The following is a 5,860-nucleotide window of genomic DNA, read 5'->3' as shown; positions in this document are numbered from 1 at the left end:
GCTTGTCCAAACTGTCTGCATACTGTCCGGCTGAAAAGAAACAGTGTTCTGCCAAAGATGATTGAGAGCTACATATCAATCTTTCTCACACACACACACACACACACACCCGCGTATTTATGAAGGTGACTCTTGTCAGTCCTCGACGGAACATGTCGTGAATCATGCCACGCTCCGCTTTTACACCACTGTTTCCCCTTTCTGTTGTGTCAGTGTGCTGAAGAAAGGAGCCGAGGACAAAACATTCAAGCGAGAGAGAGAGAGAGAGAGAGAGAGTGGGGAGCAGTAGGCCTACGTGGTGGCTCTCTCTACTATAGCCTACTCAGCCAACATCCCCCTGGAGCTACAATGATGGATTTTCCTCCTTTGTCCATGCAAAGGCTGCCAATTTCACAACAGGAGTGCTGCATCCGCTTCCCTGCACGCTGCCACTGCTGCAGGTGCATTGCTCTGGTGGGTGGAGGAGGAGCCATGTGCCTCCGATGATACAGCATGTCCCTCCGTATATAGCCCAGGGGAGGTGGCGGCCGTGTGCCTATTCAACGCTGTGTGTGTGGTGGACTCGGGACTTTTCTTCCCGTCTCTCGTTGACTTTTTTCTTCAAAAGAAAAGGAACTATTGTTGTCCCCGAGTCTACTAGCCTACACCAGTCAGCACAGGGCTGAGGCTTTCACCTCAGGTACTACTGAGACTAAATTCTTGTTTTCAAAAGGATATTTTGTATCTAATTTTCAAGTCTCTGACTTGACAGCCATGAATCTATTATTTTTAAATCTTGTTTCGTTTACACTTTGTTTATTGGTGTCAAGGACATGTCTGCATACTTGCAAACAATTCAACAACAACGGTGATGTTGGAAATGACAAGGTAGCCTTATGCATTAAGTCATGGCCTCTATTATATGCTTTACCATTATGTAAATGACTGAGTTGTAGTATATTACGAAAGACTCTGTGTAATGTCATAGCAGTGTAATAATATGGGTGTAAAGTGTTTCATGGGTGCACTGAAAAAAGCCATATGTTGTGTATGTTAAATTAATCAAAGGGAAACATGTCACTTCTACCATGAATAATTATGTTTTGTGATTGGGCATAATGAAGTTATGTAACTTTGGCATGATGCCCAATAACCAACGACTTCCCAAATCCAGTAATGTTGTCACAACCTAATTCCTTTGGATAAGATGACCAATGGCTTTTACAACGCCAGAACAGATGGTGGCAGTAGTGTGCGGATTGTGTGTGGCAGCCGGAAACAACGAGCTTGCCGAGTTCTTTGACTGAATACATATCCGCGGACACTCTGAAGGCGGGTAAGTCAAAAAAGTAAACCACTGTAGGGCTGTTTGCATTTATCATGACTTTCCTAGAATCACATTTATATCACCCGTTTCGTTAGTGTACTTAGTTTTGGCATCAAGGCATACGTTTTATGAGCAAGAGAGTAAGCTTAGCTGGCTAATTCTCACCAATTCAAACTGGTTAGCGGCTAATTATCGAAATAGTCTCCTTGTTTTAACTATTGTTGGGAGTTTGGAAGCTGTCACCCATGTTGTACTGTATGCATGTTTGCATGTGTGACATTATTTTCGGTTACTTTGCGAGTTATAGCGAAAGAAACTACCTGGCAGCCCATAACGGCAGCTAGCTAATTTATGCTAGGTGACAACAGCTGGTTCATTAACGTTGTATTAGTTCTATGCATTGACGTTGCGAGACCCGTGTGCGTCTGATTTCAAATGTATCCAGGACAGTCGTAGATACCATCAGTAGCTCTAGACACATCAATGACACAGGGGAAGTAAAGTTACCGCTGATTTTTGGTATTGCTCCGTCTGACTGTGTGCGTACGGCCACAGTAAATGTTGATTAGCCGGTGGAACTTTTCGGTTTGAAAAAAGACGAGACGTGAGACTGCGTGACAGAAAGGGGCTGTGTGTGCTTGTGTATGGGTGCGCGTTTGAATGGGTGCGTCGTGTGTAGAACTAGATGCTGCAGTTTGCAGCTGGTTTGATTCATGTCGTGGGTCACTTACCAATGTATGTAGGCCTAATTGGCTATGACCTTTGAAATAGTTGAAAGTAAATCCCAGTAGTATCTAGTGAAACACACATGCAAACGCCCTTCTGTCCCTCATTCCCTCAAACTCGATCTTCTACATTTGTTGTGTAAAAAGGACATAGCAAGTTTTTTGTATCAATGATCACTTTAGGATATTCCAGTGCATTTACATTCAATATATACTGTACCTTGAGTGAGGTAGAAATGCATATTGTTGCAAATATAAATACTGTTAATTTGTTATTTTTTGTAATTAACAATTTACTGAATTTCTTTGTAGAATATGTTACTATTATTTGGGTTTTTGTTCTCTGCATAACTGTCTCTTTCACTTATATTAATTCCTCAGCATTCAAGATGTTTGTAGGGTCCTCACCTCAGCTACCTCTCACAAGGTGCCCCTGAAAAAGGTGATTCAAAGGTTCTTGTGTAGTATCTAATCTATGACTATTAGCTTGTGTGTGTGTGTGTGTGTGTGTGTGTGTGTGTGTGTGTGTGTGTGTGTGTGTGTGTGTGTGTGTGTAAAATCTGTTGTAATTATTTTACATTTTTCTCTGCATAGCTGTCTCCTTCACCTATATTAGTTTATCTGTCTTTCTGGTCACAACAGAAATTCAAGACGTTTGGGTCCTCAGCTCAACTGACCAAGACCTTTGCTCATTGAAGGCATGAAGTAATTTGTGATGCCCCCACGATTGCAGTTTTTAAATCCAGATGGCTTGCTCTTTTTAACATGTGCGAGGTAAGTTATTTGTTGATTTTTTTGTGTGTTTATTTCCTCATTTTAGTAAGACCATCAGGCCTTTTTGTAACCTTTGTCACAAGTCTTAAGTTACAAGTATTTTGTAGGTATGTGTTTTGTGCCCTGTTTCAAGTTAAGTGCCAAGTTCAAGAGGATCATGACAGTTGGTTTGCTGTTGAATTTCTTCTCAGAGCTGGATGGTCTTTCAACAACACTGCTCCGGGTCTTCAGCAAGAAAGGAGCTTCTCATGCAAGGAAGACACAGAGGATCCTGGTGCCCATGACTCAGGTAAAACATGCACACTGCCATGCATCACAGTAATGCTAAAATTTCAAGATCTAATGTAATGGGGAGAAGTAGGGTGTCTTGGATCATATTGCATTTCTCCCACTAATTTCAATCCTTCAGCCAGTTTTGAACTCATTGTCTTCACCTCAGTTCTAACTACAGCTGGCTTTACACACAGCAGTCCTGGGCAATGATATAACAGTTTTTTTGCAGGTCAGTTGATGTGGTTGCTGCTCGGTTTTATTATTATTTTATTTTTTTATTTGATTCTCATGTCTGTCTGGCTTGCGATTCCCATGAAATGATCAGGGGAATTAAAGGTACACTGTGTACGAGTTTTAGCTGTTTATTTCCGGAATTCATGCTACCCATTCACTGATGTTACCTTTTTCATGAATACTTACCACCACCATCAAATTCTAAGTATTCATTATGACGGAAAAATTGCTATTTTCATACATGAAAAGGGGGATCTTCTCCATGGTCCGCCATTTTGAATTTCCAGAAATAGTCATTTTTAGCTGCAGAAATGACTGTATTTGGGCCATACTAGAAAATATTAGTTTATTACTTGGTAAGCTTTCATGAAAAGGTCAAATTTGGCAATAGGCAGCCCAGTTTCAATTAGCAGCGTAGTTGCAGTACCTTTTTTGACCATTTCCTGCACAGTGTACCTTTTTAAGGTCAGACGTCACATTTTGGCATCACTTCAGTACGTTTGGAACCAGGGCTGAGTGCTGAAATGGTACCGAGTACTTGGGGCTAATGGAAAAGTGTCAGAGCTGCACCATGCCATATCAAACAGTGACGTACTGTACCACTTCACTGCCAGTACCAACGATACACTACGCTACTAGATAAATGAGATGTGTCCTTTGTTTAATGTGGTTGTACCTGTACTGCGTTTATTCTTCCTGTTGGTTAAAATGTTTTTCCTGCATGTTTGTTTCCTGGCATACATTGACCGGCCCTCATACGCAGACTGACAACATTGATGTGAACAGGGAGTGCATGCTGAGGAGCTGACGGTCTACCTGAATGAAGAGCCAGACAAAGTGGTATGTTACAACTCGGCAGCTAGATCTGTCTTTTTCGTTATTAGGTGGCATAGGGAGATCGCACACATCAGTGGCCTGCGAGGCTCATTTTGTTGGGCTCTGGTGGGCTCCTCCATCCTGTGCTACCTGACATGTCTCCTGGCATCTCATCCACGTTCTGGACACTGCTGGAGGACACACCAAACCTTCTTGCATTGATGTGCCATCTTGGCCTCAGTTATGTGTTCTTTGCAAACACGAATCTGCCCAATTCCAGCTTTGCTAAAGCACCCTCACATCATCACAAACCCTTTGCCAAATTTCACGTTCAATCCAACACCAGTCATCTCTGATTTGTAGATCTCTGCAGGTCTCTATCTACCCATGAGGGTGTTGCACTTGCTGTGGCACATTGCGAAGGCCGCATTACTGAAGCAGCAGAAGTTATCTTAGAAGAAAACTTAAACTCAATATAGGTTTTAGTTCTGGAATACGATCGTGCTGTAGGGTAATAGTTTTCTCATAGTTTCACCTTAGACAACTCCCCCTTAGGAGACCAAACTTTGAGCAGACTCTTTTGCATTGGATGGGTGGGGTTTGACATATCTTTCTCTCTCATGCAATTTTTGGTTGACAATGTGCCTAAAAGGGCCAATATGTTCAAAATACTAATAATTGTGCTGGTGGGGCAGCCGTGGCCTAGTGGTTAGAGAGTTGGTTTTTCAATCTATTGGTTGCAGGTTTGAATCTCCCCTGACCTGTCACTACATCTCCATCCATGGCTAAAGTGCCTAAGGCAAGGCACCTAACCCCACATTGCGCCAGGGCCTGTAACCAATACCCTGAAAAGTAATAAATGTAAGTCGCTTTGAATACATGAAAGCGTCAGCTAAGTGTAATGTAATGTATTGTAACAATTTTGCACACTGTATACTTAGCTGTATGTGTAAAGTTTCTCACCAACACTCGTGAAAAGATCATGACCCTGTTTCTCAAAAGCACCGTTGTTAGTTAGCGACTTGGTATTTTGCCAATGGGAAATTGCATGCAAGCAAAGTTTTTACTGTAGTTACCAATGATGCTGTTGAGAAACATACTCCAGAATGGGGTCATAGCCACACCAAAAACGAAGAGAGGTAATTGAACATCAGTTTGATCTCACATTCAATTGCCTAAACAGGCAGTGTGAGGGCACACAAGTCAACATCCTCCTCATACCTTTCATAAACTATACTAAATATACTACTATACTACTTTTCCCATCTCTGGGTGTGTTAGGGTGGACAGAAATGCCCCAAACTTGCGCCCACAAATACCGCTTACGGCTTCAATCATGGGTTTTGTTTACTGTTTTCCAGGATGTTGATCTGGACGGTCCAGCTGAAACGTATTGTCTTCGTGTGCGTGTGATCGGCAGAGAGTCCGCAACGACATTGGTAACGTACCTGTGGCCATTGCAGTGATTGTTTTGGTTTATGCTCTTAATCTCTGTTACCTTCCAGAATGGAAGTACACTTTCAAATTTCTGTTTCATTCTAACCGTCTGTTTCATCAGTTTTTGCACTGCTTTTAAATGTACACTGTGCAAGATTCTTAGTTGTTTATTTCCAGAATTCATGCTACCCATTCACTAATGTTACCTTTTTCATGAATTCTTAGCACCACCATTAGGGTGCATCAGTTGCCCCCTATGAAAAGATATGGCCTTGGCCCTATAGTAAAAATGTTC

At 42.0% G+C, this 5,860-nt stretch overlaps 1 long non-coding RNA gene across 1 annotated transcript; it reads left to right on the top strand.

Annotated features, from left to right (window-relative positions):
* Window positions 1–1,021: 1,021 nt before the first annotated feature.
* LOC134446662 (uncharacterized) lies at window positions 1,022–5,608 on the top strand. Its single transcript, XR_010034437.1, has 6 exons — window positions 1,022–1,315; window positions 2,413–2,473; window positions 2,674–2,805; window positions 2,997–3,094; window positions 4,076–4,152; window positions 5,490–5,608. It is a non-coding gene; the product is annotated as an uncharacterized LOC134446662 (long non-coding RNA).
* The last annotated feature ends 252 nt before the right edge of the window (window positions 5,609–5,860 follow it).

Source organism: Engraulis encrasicolus, chromosome 4, assembly GCF_034702125.1.
Source record: "Engraulis encrasicolus isolate BLACKSEA-1 chromosome 4, IST_EnEncr_1.0, whole genome shotgun sequence".
Lineage (NCBI taxonomy): Eukaryota > Metazoa > Chordata > Actinopteri > Clupeiformes > Engraulidae > Engraulis > Engraulis encrasicolus.
The sequence above is the reverse complement of the archived record's forward strand: the minus strand, read 5'-3'. Positions and strand labels throughout refer to the sequence as shown.